At 40.3% G+C, this 24041-nt stretch overlaps 2 long non-coding RNA genes across 2 annotated transcripts in view; one reads left to right on the top strand and one right to left on the bottom strand.

Annotated features, from left to right (window-relative positions):
- LOC113624044 (uncharacterized) overlaps positions 1 to 24041 on the bottom strand; it is an 88811-nt gene that overhangs the window by 53915 nt on the left and 10855 nt on the right. The gene's annotated exons all lie outside the window — the stretch shown is intronic.
- Positions 6666 to 14024, top strand: LOC113624045 (uncharacterized). Its single transcript, XR_003434180.1, has 2 exons — positions 6666 to 8033; positions 9000 to 14024. It is a non-coding gene; the product is annotated as an uncharacterized LOC113624045 (long non-coding RNA).

Raw genomic sequence — 24041 nt, 5'->3', positions numbered from 1 at the left:
TCACAGAAAGACAAGATGAAAAGGCAGAGGGCTATGTACCAGGTGAAGGAACAAGATAAAACCCCAGAAAAACAACTAAATGAAGTAGAGATAAGCAACCTTGCAGGAAAAGAATTCAGAAAGATGATAGTGAAGATGATCCAGGGCCTCGGAAAAAGAATGGAGGCAAAGATCGAGAAGATGCAGGAAATGTTTAACAAAGACCTAGAAGAATTAAAGAACAAACAAACAGAGATGAACAATACAATAACTGAAATGAAAAATACACTAGAAGGAAACAATAGCAGAATAACCGAGGCAGAAGAACAGATAAGTGACCTGAAAGACAGAATGGTGGGATTCACTGCTGCGGAACAGAATAAAGAAAAAAAGAAAGAAAAGAAATGAAGACAGCCTAAGAGACCTCTGGGACAACATTAAACGTAACAACATTCACGTTATAGGGGTCCCAGAAGGAGAAGAGAGAGAAAGGACCCGTGAAAATATTTGAAGAGATTATAGTCGAAAACTTCCCTAACATGGTAAAGGAAATAGCCACCCAAGTCCAGGAAGTGCAGAAAGACCCATACAGGATAAACCCGCCAAGACACAATAGTGATCAAACTGGCAAAAATTAAAGACAAAGAAAAATTATTGAAAGCAGCCAGGGAAAAATGACAACATACAAGGGAACTCCCATAAGGTTAACAGCTGATTTCTCAGCAGAAACTCTACAAGCCAGAAGGGAGTGGCATGACATATTTAAAGTGATGATAGGGAAGAAACTACACCAAGATTGCTCTACCCAGCAAGAATCTCATTCAGATTTGATGGAGAAATCAAAAGCTTTACAGACAAGCAAAAGCTAAGAGAATTCAGCACCACCAAACCAGCTCTACAACAAATGCTAAAGGAACTTCTCTAAGTGGGAAACACAAGAGAAGAAAAGGACCTACAAAAACAAACCCAAAACAATTAAGAAAATGGTAATAGGTACATACATATCGATAATTACCTTAAACGTGAATGGATTAAATGCTCCAAGCACAAGATACAGACTGGCTGAATGGATACAAACACAAGACCCATATATATGCTGTCTACAAGAGACCCACTTCAGACCTAGGGACACATACAGATTGAAAGTGAGGGGATGGAAAAACATAGTCCATGCAAATGGAAGTCAAAAGAAAGCTGGAGTCACAATACTCATATCAGATAAAATAGACTTTAAAATAAAGAATGGGGCTTCCCTGATGGCGCAGTGGTTGAGAGTCCGCTTGCCGATGCAGGGGACACGGGTTCGTGCCCTGGTCTGGGACGATCCCGCATGCCACGGAGCGGCTAGGCCCGTGAGCCATGGCTGCTGAGCCTGCGCGTCCGGAGGCTGTGCTCCACAACAGGAGAGGCCACAACAGTGAGAGGCCCATGTACCGCAAAAAATAAATAAAGAATGTTACAAGAGACAAGGAAGGACACTACATAACGATCATGGGATCAATCCAAGAAGAAGATATAACAATTATAAACATATATGCTCCCAACATAGGAGCACCTCAATACATAAGGCAACTGCTAGCAGCTATAAAAGAGGAAATAGTAACACAATAATAGTGGGAGACCTTAACACCGCACTTACACCAATGGACAGATCATCCAAACAGAAAATTACTAAGGAAACACAGCTTTATATGACACAATAGACCAGATAGATTTAATTGATATTTTTAGGACATTCCATCCAAAACCAGCAGATTACACTTTCTTCTCAAGTGCACACAGAACATTCTCCAGGACAGATCACCTCTTGGGTCACAGATCAAGCCTCAGTAAATTTAAGAAAATTTAAATCATATCAAGCATCTTTTCTGACCACAACACTATGAGACTAGAAATAAATTACAGGGAAAAAAATGGAGAAAACACAAACACACAGAGGCTAAACAATACACTACTAAATAACCAAGAGATCACTGAGGAAATCAAAAAATACCTAGAGACAAATGACAATGAAAGCACAACAATCCAAAATCTGTGGGATGCAAAAGCAGTTCTAAGAGGGAAGTTTACAGCAATACAAGCCTACATCAAGAAACAAGAAAAATCTCAAATAAACAATCTAACCTTATACCTAAAGGAACTAGAGAAAGAAGAACAAACAAAACCCAAAGTTAGTAGCAGGAAAGAAATCATAAAGATCAGAGCAGAAAATAATGAAATAGAAACAAAGAAAACAGTAGCAAAGATCAGTAAAACTAAAAGCTGGTTCTTTGAGAAGATAAACAAAATTGATAAACCATTAACCAGACTCATCAAGAAAAAGAGGGAGAGGACTCAAATCAGTCAAATTAGAAATGAAAAAGAAGAAGCTACAACAGACACTGCAGAAATACAAAGCATCCTAAGAGACTACTACAAGCAACTCTATGCCAATAAAATGGACAACCTGGAAGAAATGGACAAATTCTTAGAAAGGTATAACCTTCCAAGGCTGAACCAGGAAGAAATAGAAAATATGAACAGACCAATCACAAATAATGAAATTGAAACTGGATTAAAAATCTTCCAACAAACAGAAGTCCAGGACCCAATGGCTTCACAGGTGAATTCCATCAAACATTTAGAGAAGACCTAACACCCATCCTTCTCAAACTCTTCCAAAAAATTGCAGAGGAAGGAACACTCCCAAACTCATTCTATGAGGCCACCATCACCATGATACCAAAACCAAAGATACTACAAAAAAAGAAAATTATAGACCAATATCACTGATGAATATAGATGCAAAAATCCTCAACAAAATACTAGCAAACAGAATCCAACAACACATTAAAAGGATCATACACCATGATCAAGTGGGATTTATCCCAGGGATGCAAGGATTCTTCAATACATGCAAATCAATCAATGTGATACACCATAGTAACAAACTGAAGCATATATATCCAATGGAATATTACTCAGTCATAAAAAGAAACAAAATTGAACTATTTGTAATGAGGTGGATGGACCTAGAGTCTGTCATACAGAGTGAAGTAAGTCAGAAAGACAAATACTGTATACTAACACATATATACGGAATTTAAGGGAAAAAAATGTCAGGAAGAACCTAGGGGTAAGACAGGACTAAAGACACAGACCTACTAGAGAATGGACTTGAGGATATGGGGAGGGGCAAGGGTAAGCTGTGACGAAGTGAGAGAGTGGCATGGACATATATACACTACCAAATGTAAAATAGATAGCTAGTGGGAAGCAGCCGCATGGCACAGGGAGATCAGCTCGGTGCTTTGTGACCACCTAGAGGGGTGAGATAGGGAGGGTGGGAGGGAGGGAGATGCAAGAGGGAAGAGATATGGCAACATATGTATATGTATAACTGATTCACTTTGTTATAAAAGCAGAAACTAACACACCATTGTAAAGCAATTATACTCCAATAAAGATATAAAAAAAAAACAAAAAAATACTGAAGAATAAAAACCATATGATCATCTCAATAGATGCAGAAAAAGCTTTTGACAAAATTCAACACCCATTTATGATAAAAAACTCTCCAGAAAGTGGGCATAGAGGGAATCTACCTCAACATAATAAAGGCCACATATGACAAACCCAGAGCAAACATCATTCTCAATAGAGGAAATGCTTTCAGTTTTTCACCAAGATCAAAAACAAGACAAGGATGTCCACTATTATTCAACATAGTTTTGGAAGTCCTTAGCTATAGCAATCAGAGAATGAAAAGAAATAAATGGAATCCAAATTGGAAAAGAAGTAAAATTGTCACTGTTTTCAGATGACATGATACTATACATAGAGAGTCCTAAAGATGCCACTAGAAAACTACTAGAGCTAGTCAATCAATGAATTTGGTAAAGTTGCAGGATACAAAATTAATGGACAGAAATCTCTTGCATTTCTATACACTAATGATGAAAAATCTGAAAGAGAAATTAAAGAAACAGTCCCATTTACCATTGCAACAAAAAGAATAAAATACCTAGGAATAAACCTACCTAGGGAGACAAAAGACCTGTATGCAGAAAACTATAAGACACTGATGAAAGAAATTAAAGGTGATACCAACAAATGGAGAGATATACCATGTTGCTGGATTGGAAGAATCAATATGGTGAAAATGACTATACTACCCAAAGCAATCTACAGATTTAGTCCAATCCCTATCAAATTACCAATGGCATTCTTTTACAGAACTAGAATAAAAAAAATCTTAAAATTCGTATGGAGACACAAAAGAACCCGAGTAGCCAAAGGAGTCTTGAGGGGAAGAAACAGAGCTGGAGGAATCAGACTCCCTGACTTCAGACTATACTACAGAGCTACAGTAATCAAGACAATATGGTACTGGCACAGAAACAGAGATATAGATCAATGGAACAGGATAGAAAGCCCAGAGATAAACCCACACACCTATGGTCAACTAATCTATTACAAAGGAGGTAAGGATATACAATGGAGAAAGGACAGTCTCTTCAATAAGTGGTGCTGGGAAAACTGGACTGCTACGTGTAGAAGAATGAAATTAGAACACTCCCTAACACCATACACAAAAATAACTCAAAATCGATTAGAGACCTAAATGTAAGACCAGACACTATAAAACTCTCAGAGGAAAACATAGGAAAAACACTCTCTGACATAAATCACAGCAAGATCTTTTTTGATCCACCTCCTAGAGTAATGGAAATAAAAATAAGCAAATGGGACCTAACAAAACTTAAAAGCTTTTGGACAGCAAAGGAAACTACAAACAAGATGAAAAGACCACCCTCAGAATGGGAGAAAATATTTGCAAACAATCAACGGACAAAGGATTAATCTCCAGAATATATAAACAGTTCATGCAGCTCAATATTAAAAAACAAACAACTCAATCCAAAAATGGGCAGAAGACCTAAATAGACATTTCTCCAAAGAAGACATACAGATGGCCAAGAAGCACATGAAAAGCTGCTCAACATCACCAATTATTAGAGAAATGCAAATCAAAACTACACTGAGATATCACCTCACACCAGTTAGAATGGGCATCATCAGAAAATCTACAAACAACAAATGCTGGAGAGGGTGTGGAGAAAAGGGAACCCTCTTGCACTGTTGGTGGGAATGTAAATTGATACAGCCACTATGGAGAACAGTATGGAGGTTCCTCAAAAAACTAAAAATAGAACTATCGTATGACCCAGCAATCCCACTACTGGGCATATACCCAGAGAAAACCATAATTCAAAAAGACACATGCACTCCAATGTTCATTGCAGCACTATTTACAATAGCCAGGACATGGAATCAACCTAAATGCCCATTGACAGACAAATGGATAAAGAAGAAATGGTACATATATACAATGAAATATTACTCAACCATTAAAAGGAATGAAATTGGGTCACTTGTAGAGATGTGGATGAATCTAGAGACTGTCATACAGAGTGAAGTAAGTCAGAAAGAGAAAAACAAATATCGTATATTAACGCATATATGTGGAACCTAGAAACATGGTACAGATGAACCAGTTTGCAGGGCAGAAATTGAGACACAGTTGTAGAGAACAAGCATATGGACACCAAGGGGGGAAAGTGGCGGGGGGGGAAGGGGGGGTGGGGGTGGGATGAACTGGGAGATTGGGATTGACATGTATACACTGATGTGTATAAAACTGATGACTAATAAGAACCTGATGTATAAAAAAATAAATAAAACTGAAGAAAAAAAAGCAAGTGGAAGCAGAGTGAGCGATTTACCTTGTTTTAATGCAAGCAGATGGTGAGGTCATGGGAACTTGTTTAAAGCCTTACTGAACTGTCTCTTCAAATTAAGGACTTTTGAGAATTATTGAAGGTTCTGAGAAACCCCCATTACTCAAAAGATTGTATGTTCTTGCTGAGTGGTCAGGCATCTCACCCCCTGTACGTTCAAACACAAGGAATACCTAAGGGCATGGCTGATTGCTTTAATGAAATGCAGGTATCCACAGTTAAGGTAACATACGGTGAGAGAGAGACAACCAGAGATAGCAAGCACTTCCCACTGAGCTGCCCTCCACTTAATGCAATTACAGGCTTTGAAGAATCGCAGAGCTATCTGGTAAAAATAAAGTAACAGTTTCTGGAGAACCTTTCAAATGTGAATGGGTTTGGATCCCGTTTCAAAGTTTCTTGGGCTCCTATTCGGTAGGGCAACATTCTTATATATTGGGATGACTGAGAATCTACCTTAAAAACACAGCTGAGCTTTAAAAGGAGTTAATCTAAAATCACATGTGGCCTGTGCCAATATATATATTTTAATCATATGAGTCATTATTAAACAAACAATTTAATTTTAAAAATAAAGTGAAAAACCATGGTCTTGTCTGGACTAAGAAACCATTATTTACCTAGTGAGGGAAATAGCTTTTTGTTTGTTTGTTTTTCATTTTTCTTTTTTTAAATTTATTTTATTTTTGGCTGCGTTGGGTCTTCGTTGCTGCGCGTGGGCTTTCTCTAGTTGCGGCGAGCGGGGGCTACTCTTCGTTGCGGTGCGCGGGCGTCTCATTGCGGTGGCTTCTCTTGTTGCGGAGCACGGGCTCTAGGTGCATGGGCTCCAGTAGTTGTGGGGCGTGGGCTTAGTTGCTCTGAGGCATGTGGGATCTTCCCGGACCAGGGCTCAAACCCGTGTCCTCTGCATTGACAGGTGGATTCTTAACCACTGTGCCACCAGGGAAGTCCCAGGGAAATAACTTTAAATTGTGGTTCTTTTTGGTAACCACAAAAAAGATGAGCTATACAAGATATTTACACTAAATCATTGTATTTTTGCAAGTTTAATACCCGACGTTTTTAGATTGGCAATTTGGAGCTAATATAAAAGAGACTGTTAGACCTGAAAAGGCCACTGGCCATGAACTAATTCAAATCCAGTTTGTTACAGATGAGAAAAATGAGGCCAGGTAAAGGAGTGACTCTCTTTAAGTCTTTAAGCTATGCAGCAGTAGCTGATAGACAATATGCCAGAACTCAGGAACAGGGAATAGATGTAATTTCAAACGCAGGTCTGATATTATCAAGCACAAATTACAAAATTGTAACCTTCAATTTCCACATAAGATAGGCATTTTCTATGAAGCACATCTTATAATACATAATCCACTGATTTAAACAAGAAAAAAAATACACAGTGACTAAGAAAGGGGAAGAAATCTAAACTCAGCTGGTTTTCTTCACTGAATACAGCAAACCAAAAACTTGTTTAATTTATTCAGAAGCTAAAATAATCCTCTCCATGAAAAATATCAAAATTAAATTCTGGTCTAATCCAAATGATTATTATCACAATCTCACCATCTGGAAACCCACGTTCTCTAAAAAAAAATTTATCATGAAATTGAGAGTTCTGTAGAAAACACAGTAGTTACTTTCTTAGTCTGAAAGTTGAGATCAACAGCATAACATTTCATAACATTCTGATGAAGAAATATTCCTCAGTCTTAAAATAAGTGAACTCGTGGCATGAGTTAAAATATGCCAGATTTTATGACTGATCCCTACAAGAAGTTGGCTGTTTTCTCTTCCTCATGAAAGCTTTCTTGAGTAGGACAGAGAACTCCTGAAGGAGGCGGAAAGTATATCCTACCTTAAGAAGGGTCTGTGCCTCAGTTATGGGGAGCTGGACGCATGGGAGGATGGAGCCAGAGGAAGGGCAGCCTTTGCTTGGCACCACGTCCAAAGCCGGGTGTGTAAACCACATGAAGACTTCAAGCGTAAACTCAGATGATGATCAAGGGCAATATTCCATACGAGAACCTAAGTGCCAAAAGGCAACTGGAGGAAATGGGTAGAGTCTCGAGGTGGTGAATTATTTCCTTTTCCTCACAGATCCAGTGGCAGCTGGAGATTTGGATCCGGTGCTTTGCAAGAGGAAGTCAGCTTGAACTCAGAAGGGTGTTTGGGCTCTAATCAAGCAGCACTGGGACCAGAGTCAAACTCATCTCAATCAGGACAAGAGGAGGCTTCCCTTGGGGAAAATAGGGTAGTGCTCAAGGAGAATGACAGGTGCACTAGGGAAAAAAGAGGCTTTACCTGTGTGAAATTTCCAGATTTGTTACAGAAAGCGGGACAGAGAGTAGGATATAAAGAAAGCCAAAGAAAGAACACAAGAAAGTGGATGAAGGAAGATGTTAGGGAGGGGAGAGAACAGATCTTAGAAATTCAAATACTCTCACAGCAGACACTACAAGATTATGAGTCACTCGGTCCTATGGGACTCATAGTTCGCGCCCCAGATGTGAGCCCGGTACAGTGGGGATATGTGGAATTCGTCACGGGAGAGAGGGAGTCCTTGCTCAGCCACTTACTGGATGAATACCATTGAGTGAATCACCTTCTCTATGCATCAGTTTTCTCTACCACAAAATTCAAATAAAAGATGCACTCACAGGCTTACTGTGAACGCTAAGAAATGTACACGAACACATTTTGTAAGCCATACCTTGTTCTGCACGTGACCATTATCATGCTACTTGCAGATCACATAACATTCAGTGCTGTTTTCCTTCAGTCTACTTCTTTCTAAAGCACAGTTATTAAGAGTTGATTGTGAATGGACAGCTAAGAACCTGGGGTGAACCCTCACACATCTGAGGCTAGCCATGGGGTTAAATGCTAGCGCAGGTGTGACCTTCAACCTGTCCTGTCCCAAACCTTCCTACCAGGGGTGTAACAAGAGCCAGGGGTGTGTAGAAGACATTCTCAAATCCGTGGTTTTCTTAGTAAAGTGGTAGAAGGAAAGTGACTGATAGTGAATTATAGTAAAACATGCCCTGCCCTCCTACCTTTTCTCTTGCTACGTAGTTCAACTTCTAGATTTTGTGTCTCCAAATACCAGCCTTCTTGGTATGTTTATAAATACCAACCAGTAAAAAAAAGTAAAAAATAAAGAATTTCTTTATGTATTTTTATTTTAAACGAACAGTTTAAAAGCTTTTTCATGGATTTAATTTTTTTTTTTTTTCAAAGCAGCTTGGAGATAGAGCTATAACCTAAGAGATTGGTTTTTCCCTCTGTGCTGAGCCTGGAGAGCATAGCATCTGAAATCTGGCCTTCATTCTACAATAAACGGGGAACTGAGTGGGAAGGGGACTTGCCCAGGGACACAATGATCGACTATCAGATTGGGACAAGCATTCCACTCTCCAGTATTCATGGCGCCAGACTTCACCTACTGTGAGCTCCTCTAGAACAGAAGCTGATTCTCCATTTTGGCTGCGTATTAGAACCACCTGGGGACTTTTTAAAATCCCAGTGCCCCAGCTGCACCGCGTACCAAGTGAATCAGAATCTCTGGGGGTGGGACCCAGGCGTTACTACTTCTCGTAGCTACTCAGCAGACAAGTTTGAGAACTCATGTTCTAGAGGACAATGTTGAGTTCGGTATTCATGTAAATAATAATGGCTCAGTGGATGGAGCACTTTCTCTGTTGAGGCTATCGCGTCAAGCGCTCTCCTGCTTTATTCCACCCAGGTCCTTGCTGCAGCCTTCTCAAGTAAGTTCTGCTGTTACTCCCACCTTACAGCAGAGCAACCTGATTCCTAAACAAGAGAGACACCTTGCTCAAAGCCAAGTAGTTCTCAAGGGGCAAGTCCAAACTGCAACCCGGAGCTCTTACGGACTAGGCTACACTACCTCTCTAACCTGACAGGCAGCCCTTCTTTGGCTGAGAGAGGAGTCACCAAGGTTTGTCCAGTGACTATTTCTTAATCTCTACTCATAACTCGACAAAAAATTCATTATAGATCAAGACAGCTGACCTTAAGGTGTGAATCCACCATCAGTCACGCAAGTAACCTGAACTTATACATGATGCCAGATGTGGGATCCCGTAGAACACTGACTTTTGTGTAGCAGCCCAAAGGGCTATTTTCAGAAAAATATGGGGCCATAACACATAGTTTTGCTTCAGGGTTGGTTCCACTTGATTCTGTTGACTGACTATCCACATACTAATATTTCATAGGACACGTCCATCCATGTCATCCCAATCTAACTTCTCACAGGAGTACGTGATGTCCAGCCCAGCATTTATCTGTGGTCTCCTCCAAAGTAAAACAAAGAGGATGGAAACAATGTACAGTGAGAAACAGCTCTCTATTATAGTTATTTTAGGATTGATTTTGATAAACAGAAGTCCAAGGACAAGTTCTCAGAGGTCTTGAAATTCCCTAGAACACTCCTTTAACAATTTAAAATACCATATTCTGAATTATTGGCACAATTGCTTTATTTCTAAATCCTTTCTTATAGTTCCAGTGTCCAAGTTTGCACTTATATTATAAATGAGTTGTCACCAAACAGGGCTACTTTAACTGTCCCAGGCTAATGAGAAAAGAACAAAGGCAGATTTAGTAGGCAAATGATGAACTCCTGCCACGTGAACTCTAAATGACATCACTGTGAACTGCGGGGATGAAGGTTCTGAAGCAGTGCGAGAAGTGGTGAAAAAAACTGACTCCAGTCCGACAGACTGGGAAAGGCCTACGCAAATTAAAGGAATAGTCCACACTGTAGCCCTAATGCAAGCGGCATTTGAATTACTTTTGCTTTTGTAATTTGGTTTTAGCTTGTTAATTTGTTCTGACTTCAAAGTAGTATGAATTAAAAGCATAAGGAGTTTAGACCTAGTTTTGTGTGTCTGCATATTTAAACAACATGAGGATAAAACAGTCTAGTTCCATATTGCAGGGTCTGTGAAAACATTTACCTTTAAAAGGGTCCACACACAATGGAGTCTGATTCTGACCAGCATGAAAGCTTAGCTTTCATGGGTCTGGGTGAGTTCCCCAGAGGTACCACGCACTGCCCGAATCAGCTCGCCGTGGACCAAGGATGGGAAATACATGTAACACTCTGCACAATTTTATTGGCATTTAAGAGATTTTGTTTTAAGCTGCTAATCTAATTTTTCTATTCTCAGACTCATGTTAATGTTCCAGTTAAACAGAAAATGAGAAAATTTAAAAAAAAGATGTTTTTAATAAATTGAATTTCCACTTGGGCTTTATTAAAATCGCCGTGGAAATTACCATGGGAAAGTTTGTCTCAGAAAATGATGATATCAATGATCATTTCTATTCTTGTGATAAGAAAGAGGCAATATTAGGTGTGGACAAAATGTAGGCAAAAGAGTAGACAGTGCCACTCACTGGGGAACAGTCCCAGGGCAGGAATGACCTTGCTCCCCTGTGAATTCCTCGCACCCCAAACAGTCCTAACATGTGATGGGTAAGTGCTTGCTAGGTAATTGCCATGACTTGCTTGGCCTGTTGCCCTCCAGGACTCATAGCTGGAATGTTCCCACAGCCCTGCCCCTATATTTAGGATCCAGTGAAGCAACCTCAAGACAGAAATCCTGCAGCTCAGCATCAAGTCAGCCTAGAGGCACATCCCATCCTCTGCTCCTGGTAACTTGTCTCCCTGATTCTGAGCCTCTAGTTCACGAAAAGGGGCCCTGAACTGGTCTTTCTGTTTCTCTCGAGATTGGCGTTCTTTCCCTGAATTTAGCCCCCCGAGGTCCTCTGGGTGTCAGTCACCTGCCCGCCTCTACCTCTGCCCATTCTGCTGCTAGATGATGCCATCACTCATGCAGGAGGTGGTAGATACAGAGGTTGAGACTGGGCTGAGCAGACACATGCGGGGGTGCCTTGTTCAAGAAGGGAGATAACAGATGTGCTGCTTTCTACCTGTCTGGACCTGGCCAAGTTATTTACCATCTATGGCTACGAGTTTTCACCTGTAAAATGAGCTTAAAAATAATTTATAAGCCAGTTATGAGGAACAAATGAATTAATTTGTATAAAGCATTTGGAACAATGCCTGACTCGTAGTAAGCACTCAGAAGTGAGGGCTGTACTTTTAGGTCTCACATGCCCACACTCATGCCAAAGAGCCCTGGTACTGATAACCTACCATCCTGGATGCCTCTCCAGCCACTGAATTCTGGTTTTCTGACCTACTTTCTTCTACTTCCTTGGTTAACTGCTACATGCTTCCCTACCTGAGGGCCCCGTACCATCAAGTGCATCTTTAAATAATACCTAGCTACTATTTCATAGTCTTTAAGCCCTGCAGGGTCCTAGCTTGGCCTTAACCTCCCCCTGAACAAACTTCATTTTGACACCTGTTCAGGTATAGGCACTAGGGCTTTCCAACAAGAGAATGCATCCTTACCTGGTGTATAGGCCCAACCCACTGGGTCCTAAATGCATCTATTCCCTTATTGTCCTGTAAGCAATCCCCTAGGAGTAAGGACACAGTGACAGATCTGCACAGACAGATCACAGGTGAAGGTCTGGAGCAAAAGACAAGAGAAAGCTAAGAAAGTTGCCTAAAGACACTGTCAAAGGAGCAATTCGCCTTTGTCATTTTTCAGAGCTTTGTATTTCACAAAGTACTAGATTCTCTCGTTTTGTCCTCACAGAAACACAGTAAAAGAGCAGAATATTTGGATGACTAACATAGTGCTGGGTACAATTTTACCAGATATGGACCCTCTAAAAGTAGCTGATATGCTCCCGAAATGAGGTTCAAGTGTCGTATTAAAAACTGGCTGTTGCTTTTTGCACTTTTGCTCATACCTTTAGCCCATGGTGCTCTTGCTGGTAACTTTAATCGTCTATAACCTTCTCCACTGATGATTCTTGACTGCTGATTCAGTTCTTGCTTCTCTGACTCTTTCAATTCAACAGCCTCCATCTGGGAACATTCTCAGACTGGACATTGGCTTCCTTAGATCCCCACTTCTACAACCCCTTTGACTTCTCATATCACAAATGCCTCAACTTAAGATCCTCCTCTTGCTCCCACAATGTGAATTTTGTTTACACCTGTGGTGGGTAGACCAAAGGTGAGCCCTGAAGATCACCACACCCTAGCGGTCACGCCTTGTATAAAAACTTCCCTGGAGTGTGGGAGGGACCTGTGATTTGCTTCTAGCCAACAGAATATGGCGAAAGTGAAGGGATTTTGCAGATGTAAAAAAGACCTCAAATGGGTTGATTTTGAGTTAGCCAAAAGGGAGTATATCCTGGGGTGGCCTGACTTTGGTGAAAGCCCTTACAAGAAGGACTGGGTCCTCCTTAGTGAGAGCTTATCTTTCCTGCCTTGAAGAAGCCCACATGGCAAGGAGCTGTGGGTGGCCTCTAAGCTCTAAGATGGCTGCCTTCAGCCAGCACAAAGCTGGGGCCCTCACTCACAGAGCCACAGGGAATTAATTCTGCCAACAACCTAAAGGAACTTGGAAAAGTATTCTTCTCCAGTTTAGCATTCAGATGAGAACACAGCCCACACCTTGATTGAAGCCATGTGAGAACCTGAGCCAAGGATTCAGCTAAGTCCTGCCTGATCTCCCAACCCACAATAAAGGCCACAGTCACAGCAGCTGATCAACAACACCACAGTTGTTTAGAAAAACTATAAAATTATACCAAGTTGAAACAACCAGGGTGATAAGCCTTAGGGGGGACAACATAAAAAAAAAAAAACAACCCAAAGCAAATGTAGAATGGCCAGTTCAATAAAATCATACTAAATTTAACTTGAGGTTTGGCACATTTACTATTTTGAGTTAGTCCCCAAATTCCTTCTCAAAATGCATGACTATGTGCAGTCTTATTAAAGAAACAAGCTAGAGCATCCCTGCACGGACAAGCAGACAGAATGTAAACCAGTGGGCATGTGAGAATCCAATAGGATGCATAAGAGTACAAAGGATAAATGGGCACCATCCCATGGTGGTGATCAGGAGAGCCAGGCAGCACTATACTCCTAAGTGGAGTCAAGAAATGGATGCTTGTAGAAAGGCAGAGACAATGGGGAACTATCACTGAAAAGCCCTCTTTGCCTCTGCACACACTGAAAAACACAGATCACAATATCTACAGAGGAAACTGCAGAGTTCCTTTCTATTCTTTTGCGAAGATCTCTCATACCATAGAAAAGGGGACTGAAAGTAAGCAAATGTATGGTACTTTAATAAATACGGTACGTTAGAAACTCTGAGTTTGGGGTCTCTTCATTTTTTATAAGGTTGTAATTGAAAACTTAGTTTAACGACACATTTACTTTAGGGATCCCTATCACTGGTCACTGTGATGCTCCCCTCTGTGCCTCTAGGACAGATAGTGGGAAGTGGCACGATAGAAAATGAATGCTAGTCAGTGGTGTGTATCTATCACAGAAGGGCCAGGTGTATGCAGTTGCCCACAGACACAGAATTCAATGCTGGGAGGGTTTTTGTGCTTCTCTACTCCGATTTTTATATATGGGGCAGGAAAATCTATCTCACTTTCAAAATCGGCATTGACCTTGTTTGTAGAATGTTCTTCCTTCTTATTTGTTTAATCACTGTCATTCTAGATCTATCTTCTGGAATGATTTTGAACTATTCTCATCAGCCTCCACATGGCAGCCCTTCCGGTGTGTAAAGACAGTTGTCGTTATCCCTGAGTATTCTCATTTCCTCTTGGGAGCTCAGCGCAATGAACAGCAGAGTAGGAAAGCCATTGCCTGAGATAAGAACCCTGTAGTTAGGCTAATTGTTTCTCAGGTTTTTCCCTCTTCTTCATTCTGAGATTGATCCTGATGACCAATATGTTAATGCTGCTCCTAGTAGATCAGTCAACTCAGGATAACTCAAGAGTGAGACCACGGATACTCAAACTATGCTCTGAAGAAAAGAGGGAGTCATGGGCAGGGTGTCTATTCAGAATTCAAAGGAGAAACTCTGCTTTGATGTGTATACATATTGAGTTTCTATGCAAAGTTTTATTTTAAGAAAGTTCTCCTATTTTTTATTTTATTTTTTATTTTTTTGCGGTACGCGGGCCTCTCACTATTGTGGCCTCTCCCATTGCGGAGCACAGGCTCCGGACGCGCAGGCTCAGCGGCCATGGCTCACGGGCCCAGCCGCTCCGCGGCATGTGGGATCTTCCCGTACCGGGGCACGAACCCGCGTCCCCTGCATCGGCAAGCGGACTCTCAACCACTGTGCCACCAGCGAAGCCCTCTCCTATTTAAAAAAAAAAAAGTTAGAAAACCATCACCCTAGTCCATCTGTAATATGTCTAATTTGAATAACCTTTTTGCAAACTTGACTCAAGACTTTAAGGCCAAGAAATTTTCATACCTGATTAGAATGCAAAGATTTTGATGTGCTGTATATGTACAATGAAAGAGTCACACCAAAAATTGTGACAGAGAAATCTTGAAATTAAAATCATGAACAGAGTTTAAAAAAGAAAAAGATGTAGGTTTGAATATAAACAACCACTCAATAGAATTCCTTTTCACTAAAAACCAGAAACACATCTGACATTTTATCTGCGATGATTTTATTTACATGATATTCCTGAGAAAGCAAAAATTTAGGGACAAAAAATAGATCGGCAGTACCCCAAGTGAATTTATTGGGGTAATGAAACTGTATGACAATGTGTATGTGTCAAAATGTATAGAACTTTAAGAAAAAAAGGTGAATTTTATTGCAGGTAAATTATATGCAGATGACATAATTTTGTTTGCAGAAAATATGTAATATTGATTTTATAAAAATTAAAACTTTTGTATTGGAAATGACACCATTCCATAAAGTGAAGAAAATATTTGTAAATCATTTGTCTGATAACGGACTGTATCCTGAAATTATGTAAAGGGTACTTACAACTTAATAAGGTTAAAAAGCCAAGAAATAGAGAAAGTACATGTCCAGACATTTCTCCAAAGATACACAAATGGCTAATAAGCACATAGAAAGATGATTACCATCATTAGTATCACAACCACAATGAGACAGCACTTCATGCCCACTAGTATGCCTACATTCAAAAAAAGAGAAAATAACATGTTGACGAGGATACAGAGAAATTGTAACCTTCATAGATTGCTGGTAGGAATATAAAATGGTGTAAATGCTACTTTTAAAAAGTTTGGCAGTTCCTCAAAATGTTAAACATGGAGTTTATATATGACTCAGCAATCCCACTCGAGGTTATATACAGAGAAGCAGAAGTATAAGTATATACAAAAACTGTACATGAATTTTTCCTAGTTTTTTGTACTGAGGTAAAATAGAACATAAAATTTACTATCTTAACCATTTGTAAGTGTACAGTTCAGTAGTATAAAATACATTCATAATGTTGTGTGACCATCACCACCATCCATTTCCAGAACTCTTTGTAACCTTGTACCACTAGATCTCTGTACCTATTAAATACTACTTCCCCATTTCCTCCTCTCCCTAGCCCCTGGCAACCACCATCCTACTTTTTGTCTCTATGGTTTCGACTCTGGTAAGTATCTCATATAAATGGAATCATACGGTATTTGTCTTTTTGTGACTAATTTCCCTTAGCATAATGTCCTTAATGTTTATTCATGTTTTAGCATATGTCAGAAGTTCCTTCTTTTTCAAGGCCAAATAATACTCCATTGTGTGTGTATGCCACGTTTTGCTTATCCGTTCATCCCTCAGTGGGCACTTGGGTTGCTGCTTCCACATTTTAGATATTGTGAATAATTTTGCTAAGAACATGGGTATACAAATATCTCTTCAGAATCCTGCTGTTAATTCTTTGGGGTATATATTCAGAAGTGGAATTACTGGATCGTGTACATGAGTGTTCATGGCAGTGTTATTCATACTAGCCCAAAGTGGGAGCAATCCAAATGTTCATCAACTGATAAATAGATAAATCAAATATGGCATATCCATGCAATGGAATTTTACTCCACACTAAGAAGAAATTACTCATACATGCTACTACATGGAGAAACCTTGAAAACACAGGGCCAAGTTAAATTAGCCAGCCACAAAAGACAACATATTGTATAATTCATTCATATAAAATATTCATAGTTGGCAAACTTAGAGAGACAGAAAGCAGATTAATGCTTGCCAGGGAATGGGGTGGGGAAAAATTAATACGGAGTGATTGCCAGTACAGAGTTTCTTTTTGGAGTGATGAAAATATGCTAAAATTGGATTGTGGTGATGATTGCATGAATCTGTGAATGTACTGATCCTAAAGCCAATTCAACTGCACACTTTAAATGGTGAGTTGTATGGTATGTGACTTATATAATCAATAAAGCTGTTAAAATAATTATACCTCAACAAACCTGACTCAAAAGAGAAAAAATTTTAAACTTCCAAGGTCCAAAGAAAAGAGGGCAAAACACACAAGCAGCAAGTTTCTCTTAGAAAGGAATATAAATAACCAATACCATATAAAATGATGCTCAACTTATCAAGAGTCAAACTAATACAAATAAAACAAAAATGAGATCTATTTTTCCCAATAAGATTCACAAAAATCAGAGATTGGCAATAACCAGTGTTGGTGAAGTTATAATTAATTTCCCACCCTCAGGACTCATAAACGCTCAGCTGAAACAAATTTTGTAGAAAGAACTTTTGTAATACATTTCCAAGTGAGTCATGTGCATAACTTTTTATCTAATTTTAAGGCCTTAGTAGTACAGGTTTTATAATCAAACATTCAAAACTGTTCCAGCAGTGCTTGGCATGGAAGTGACCTCCCAACAGCGTCTGTCCAGAAGGGACCCTGCTGAGGCAGGGATTGACCTTTGGTTCCAGGCTGTGAGGAAGGTGTGAAGGGTCCTGAGACAGAGGCTGGGACAGACAAGGGGGCTGAGACTTGAGGCACATAGTGGTCCTGGTCAGTTGTATATAATTTGGTACAGATTTTATATATTTCAACAATTACTTTTGTCTTACTGACCAAAAGTTGGCCCTATAAAAATACAAGTGTTGAAAATGCATGCAGTGGACATCATCACAGGATGTTTATAATATCAGAAGAACAGTGCTCATCTTTAGGGGACTGGTTACGAAAATTGTGGTACATCTAGAAAATACGCTAGCCTGTGGCCATTACACATGATTTGAAAATATACACTGTTAACATGCAGAAGTGTCTGCAATACTGAATGAAAAAAATTACTTAATATTGATAGTAAAATTATAAAAATGTGAAAGTATTCATTCACATACGCTTGTGTGCACGAATAAAGAAATATCACCTGGAAGGCACCAGTGACACCTCTTCCATGAAGTATTTGCTAATTAAGTCCCAGTCCTTGCCATCATGTAGCTCGTATCCCAATGTTGTGGGAAGAGGAGGAGGAAGGGTGAGTTTGGGGAAACGGGAAGCAATAATTCAATATGATAAATTCAGAAAAATGAAAAGTTCGATGAATAAAACTTACAAAAGTGAGATATGAGAGGAAGGGCTTTGGGTGGACTAGGGTGGGGGGTGATATTTAGCAAGGGTGGTCAGAGGTGACATTTAACTGAGATCACAGTGATGAGAGCGAGCCAGGTATGTAAAAATATGGAGCAAAGAGTTCCTGCAGAATGAACAATACACAAAGATCCAGAGACAGAAGTGTGGTTGTTGTGCTCAAGCCACTCAATAAGGCCAGGGGAGCAGGGGGGCAATGAGCCAGGGAGAGCTGGCTGCAAAGGCAGATTGAGACCAGATCACATGGACCCATGTGGGTTTTGTCAGCCACGGCATAGAAACTTGATTATTATTTTAAGTGAGATGGTAATCTATGGCAGAGAAAAAAAATATCATTTACTTTAAAAATGATTACTAGACTGCTGGTCAGTGAATTTACTGCAGAGTAGAAGCTAGGAGGACAGCAGGTGTCATTGCAGTGGCACAGGCAAGGGATGCTGATATGCACAGGGATGGCAGCTGTAGATGTGAACAGGTAGTGAGAAGGGGTCAGATTTGGGGGCATTTTAGAAGTAGTGCTCACCAGACAGCTGGTGGATTGGAGGTGGGGATGAAGGAATGAGAAATATCAAGGCTTTCTGCTAGATATTTGACTTGCACAACTGTGAACAATAATGGCACTGACCAGGGGAGGAGCATGTTAGGGTGTTTGGGAGTATCTAAAACTGAGCAGGACCCTGTGGGGCCCTCGCGGGTACAAATCCTTCCCGTGTTCCCCATTTCTTGTTTGTAGGAAATATAGGCTTCATTCAGCTCCCTTAACCTTCCCTGAGTTCCAAAGGACAGATTCAAACAGTTGCTGATCAGGGAAGGGAGGGGACGAAGAAACAAGGGAGAAGAAGTCAAGAAACAATAGTGCAGCCTTGGGGCAGGGTCCTGGTTCCTCAAAGAATATACAAAACATTATCTTTGAGCTCTTCTACAGAACCAAGGCCGCCACCTCGGCAGAGGATGGCAACTTCAGGCTGAGCACAAGATTCCTGGAGCACCACCCTTTTACCTCACCACCAACCAATCAGAAGAAAGTCACTCACCCTGCAACCCTCACCCCAAATTTTGCCTATAGAACTTCCCCCCTCCCCAAACCACTGGGGAGTTAGAGGTTTTTGAGCATGAGCCACCCGTTCTCCTTGCCTGGCCCTGCAATAAACCTTTCTCTGCTCCAAACTCTGATGTTTCAGTTTGTTTGGCCTCACTGTGCGTCGGGCACATGGACTTGTGTTCGGTAACATTTTCAAGAGTTCTTTTTGGAAACATTAACTTTTGGATACCTATTAATTATCTAAGTGGAGATGCTGAGAAGACTGATATTTGTATCTGGAACTCACAGGGGAGGGGTCAGAATTTGCCATACAAATTTGAATGTCATCAGCAGTAAGGTTGTAGTTAAAGACAGGAGACTGACTAAGGTCACTTAAAGAATGTAGGTAGAAAAGGGAAGATGAATAAGATTGAATTCTGAGCCCCGTAAAGTGAGGAGAGAAGAATCCAGCCAAGTAGATCAGGGATTGGGAAACTTGTTTTCATAAAAGGCCAGGCAATAGATACTTCCACCTTTGAAGGCCACACTGTCTTGCCTGTGCCTCCTCAACTCTGCTATTATATCACTGAAGCAGCCACAGACAAAAACAAACAGGCATGGCTGTGTTCCAAGAAAACTTTATTTACAAAAGGAGGCAACAAGCAGAATTTGGCCAGCAGCTGTGATCTGCCACCTCTGGAGTTGATGAGAAGGAATAGAAACAGTGGTTAAAGGAAAACAAGCCAACTGTGGTGTCATAGAAACTTGGAGAAGATGCTTTAAGATGGAAAGAGTAGTCTATCAAGTGAAATGGAGAAAAATGAAGCCTGAGTATAAAAGCTTTCAGCTGCATGGGTCTATGTGGTTTGCTGAATGCACTATTGTTTCCCACGATATCCTGGGGATGCAGCTCCTTCTGCCTGCAGTGTCCTCCACCCCAAATCTCCATTTGATGAATTCCCCTTCATTCTTTTTTATTTTAACTTTTTTTTTAATTGAATGATTCTTTAAATTCTACAGTGCTTTACAATTTTCAGAAGTTTCACACACATGATTTCATATAATAACCCATTTCTTTCATCTTTAAGTCTTCAATAATACCTGACCCCAGAAGCTTCTGTAGTAGACAGAATAACAGCCCCCCCAAAGAGTTCCACATCCTAATCCATGGAACCTGTAAATATCTTACCTGAATTAAGGATCTTGTGATAGAGAGATTATTCTGGACTACCTGGATGGGCCCTGTGTAATCACAGGGGTCCTGGAAGAGGTTGAATTGTGTCCCTCAGAATTCACATGTTGAAATCCTGATCCCAAGGACCTCAGCATATAATCTTATTTGGAAATAGGGTGATTGCAGCTGTAAGTGATGAGGTCATACTTGAGTATGATGGCCCCCTAACCCAGTATGACTGGTACCCTTATAAAAGGGGGAAATTTGGACACAAACAAACATATATAGAGAGAAGGCCATGAGAAGTTGAAGGCAGAGGTCAGAGTCATGATTCTACAAGGCAAGGAATGACAAATATTGCCAACAAATCTGAAGCCAGGTGAGACACCTGGAACAGATTCTCCCTCATAGCCCTTAGGAGAAACCAACACTGCCAACACCTTGACCTTGGACTTCTAGCCTCCAGAATTGGAAGACAATAAATTTCTGTTGCTTGTAGCTTTGTACTTTCTTTCTGCAGCCCTAGCAAATGAATACAGGTTCTTAAGAGACAGAGAGGCAGGGGAGGAGGTAAGAGTGATACAGAGGGAGAAAGACAAGCTGAACTTTGAAGACGGAGGAAAGGGGCCATGAGTCAAGGAAGGAGGACCACCTCTAGACAGTGGATTCTCCCCTGGAGCCTCCAGAAAGCAATGTAGCCCTCCCTGCACCTTAATTTTAGCCCAGTGAGATCTGTGTTGGACTTCTGACTTACAGACCTTCATGATAGTAAATCTGTATGGTTTTAAGTCACTAAGATAGTGGTAATTTGTTACAGCAGCTAATACACTTTCCAAGTTTCAAATTCTTCATATACATTCCCTGCACAAACCTAACTCCTGTCACTCTGGCTGGACCAAGAATATCTTAAAGGCAAGTGCCAGATTTTACTCATATTCTGATCCCTAAAACACAATAAATACTCAGTAAATAAATGTAGGTAAATGTATGTTGAATGCATACATCTTTCACCACGTTCTTCACTGCTTTTTTCTGCCTGGCTATAAGCTACTCAAGTTTTAATTTTCTGGCCTTGAAACTCATTTTATTTACATGCCTTAATCATCTGTATTACATTTTATTGGACTACTTTAAACTGTCCTAAGTGCTTTTGAAATTCGGAAAAAAAAAAAAAATGACGACTTTGAAAACCCAGGAAGAAACAGGATCCATTAGGAAAGTGTCTTTGGCAGAAGATTGTAATGTGAAGTCACTTGACCTAATTTGCTGCAAATCACTCCTGAATATATTGCAGTAGGCAGATCTGAATGGGCAATTTCACAGGAGGAGCTGAGCTGAGCTGATCCTTATCCGTCTGCAAATCTATTTAGTTTTATAGGTGAAATAATAATAAATTTCATTAAGGTTTATTGAAAACATCTTCTAACGATTATAGATAAGTTTATGAAGTCATTGATTTTTTTTAAATGTTGCAACTGCAAGTCTAGCTATTCATGTACTTGTGCTAAATATTCCTAAGTATGAATGACATTCTACTAAACACTGAGTTAACTATGGATTCTCCAGGATGTCCTTAAGCTTGCAAGCTCAGCAGCAGCCTTGCCACCGAGTTAAAATGTGTTATAACTTATCTCTGCAACAGAAAACTCCCTCATTTCGGAAAATGGAGAGTCAGCTGATAGTTACAATTATGTCCAGTCCAACCAGATAAAAGCTCAATTGTAACAACAAGTGCTGAACATCTCCTTTGTGTGGTTGTAACTCAAACATTTTTCAAAGTTATCACATGTGTTGCATCCTTACACTTTATCTCATTTAATCCTCCCCACTGTATATGACATGGCTATTCTTATCACTAATTTGTAGGTGAGGAAACTAAAGCTAAGCATGTGGAAAAGACTTAACCAAGGTCATGTAGGAAGTTAACAGTAGATCCAAAACCTGTACAGGAACCCCTGACAAGAGTGCCATTTGCCTCTAATTCAGTGGAAGGGCACAGATTCCAAGAGAAAGAGTGAACTCATTCTCCTACTTCAAGGTGATTGCAATCTTTCAAAACCATAGGCTCTTGCTTTTCAGATTTGGAAGGGACATTTGATCCAATATCCCATATCTTGGCAGGTGAGCTGCCTTACCAAAGAGGAGCCTGGCACTTGTCATAGGTCAGTGAATGGTGAACTAGAACCAGAATCCAGGTTTCTGTGACCCCCCTTTGCTTTCCTTAGCAGCATACACAGATGGAAAGGTCTGCAGAGAGTTACAGCAACTATATCACCCAGGGCCAAACTGTGAAGAAATCACAGTATAAAGGTGTGGTTAGAGCAGGCTGGGGTAGGTTCAGGAAGGATTCTTGAAAATACCAGGCTCAGAAGCAAGTGAGTAATCAACCAACCAACCAACCAAATGGAAGTACACCCACAGAAGTAGAAGATGGCATGTGTTTAAGTTATCATATAAAACCATCAATAAATATCATGCAGGGCTAGACATGTAGGTAAACTGGGCCATAGCACAGTGTCATAAGAGGGGAATGGCAGGAATGGGAATACATAAGAATATACTTGTACAAGTGACTCCTTCTGCATGGAGTGTATTTTCCCAACCTTACCCCTTCTGCCTACTACAATATCACTTATCCTTCAAGGCCCAAACCATAGGTCACTTTTTTCATGAGCCTCTATTACCTTCCTTTGGCAGAAGGAAGTCCTTCTCTAAACTCACTTTATTTGCTTCAACAAAAGAGCTTGCATCTTGGTTTCACTCAACTTTTATCAATGAGTTGGGCAGGTGTTCTCTTTCTGAAAAATTCTTAAGGGCAGAGATTCTGTGTTACATCCTATGATAGAATGCAAGGTCAGAGGAGACAGAATAAGAGATGAGCCTGGAGGTGGTGGAAAGGAGAAGTCTCTGACGATGTGGTGGAGCAGAAGGGGTATTAAAAAGAAAATCTTTGATCAACTGACCAAGCTGAAGAAAGAGGAGAGAATTGAAACTGTAAATAAAAATCTTCCAACCAAAGCCCAAGACCAGATGGCTTCACAGGTGATTTCTATCAAATATTTAGAGAAGAGCTAATACATATCCTTCTCAACCTCTTCCAAAAAATTGCAGAGGGAGGAACACTCCCAAACTCATTCTATGAAGCCATCATTACCCTGATACCAAAGCCACACAAAGATATCACAAGAAAAGGAAATTACAGACCAATATCACTCATGAATATAGACACAAAAATCCTCAACAAAATACTAGCAAACAGAATCCAACAACACATTAAAAAGATCATACACCATGATCAAGTGGGATTTATCCCAGGGATGCAAGGATTCTTCAATATATGCAAAACAATCAATGTGATACACCATATTAACAAATTAAAGAAAAAAACCCGATATGATCATCTCAATAAGGCAGAAAAAGCTTTTGACAGAATTCAACACCCATTTATGATGAAAACTCTCCAGAGGGGCTTCCCTGGTGGCGCAGTGGCTGAGAGTCCACCTGCCAATGCAGGGGACACGGGTTCATGCCCCGGTCCAGGAAGATC

This window comes from Aethalodelphis obliquidens, unplaced genomic scaffold (assembly GCF_003676395.1).
Source record: "Aethalodelphis obliquidens isolate GAN/ISIS:26980383/991018 unplaced genomic scaffold, ASM367639v1 scaffold12, whole genome shotgun sequence".
Classification (NCBI taxonomy): Eukaryota; Metazoa; Chordata; class Mammalia; order Artiodactyla; family Delphinidae; genus Aethalodelphis; species Aethalodelphis obliquidens.
Note: the sequence above shows the minus strand (reverse complement) of the source record. Positions and strands in the feature narration are given on the sequence as shown.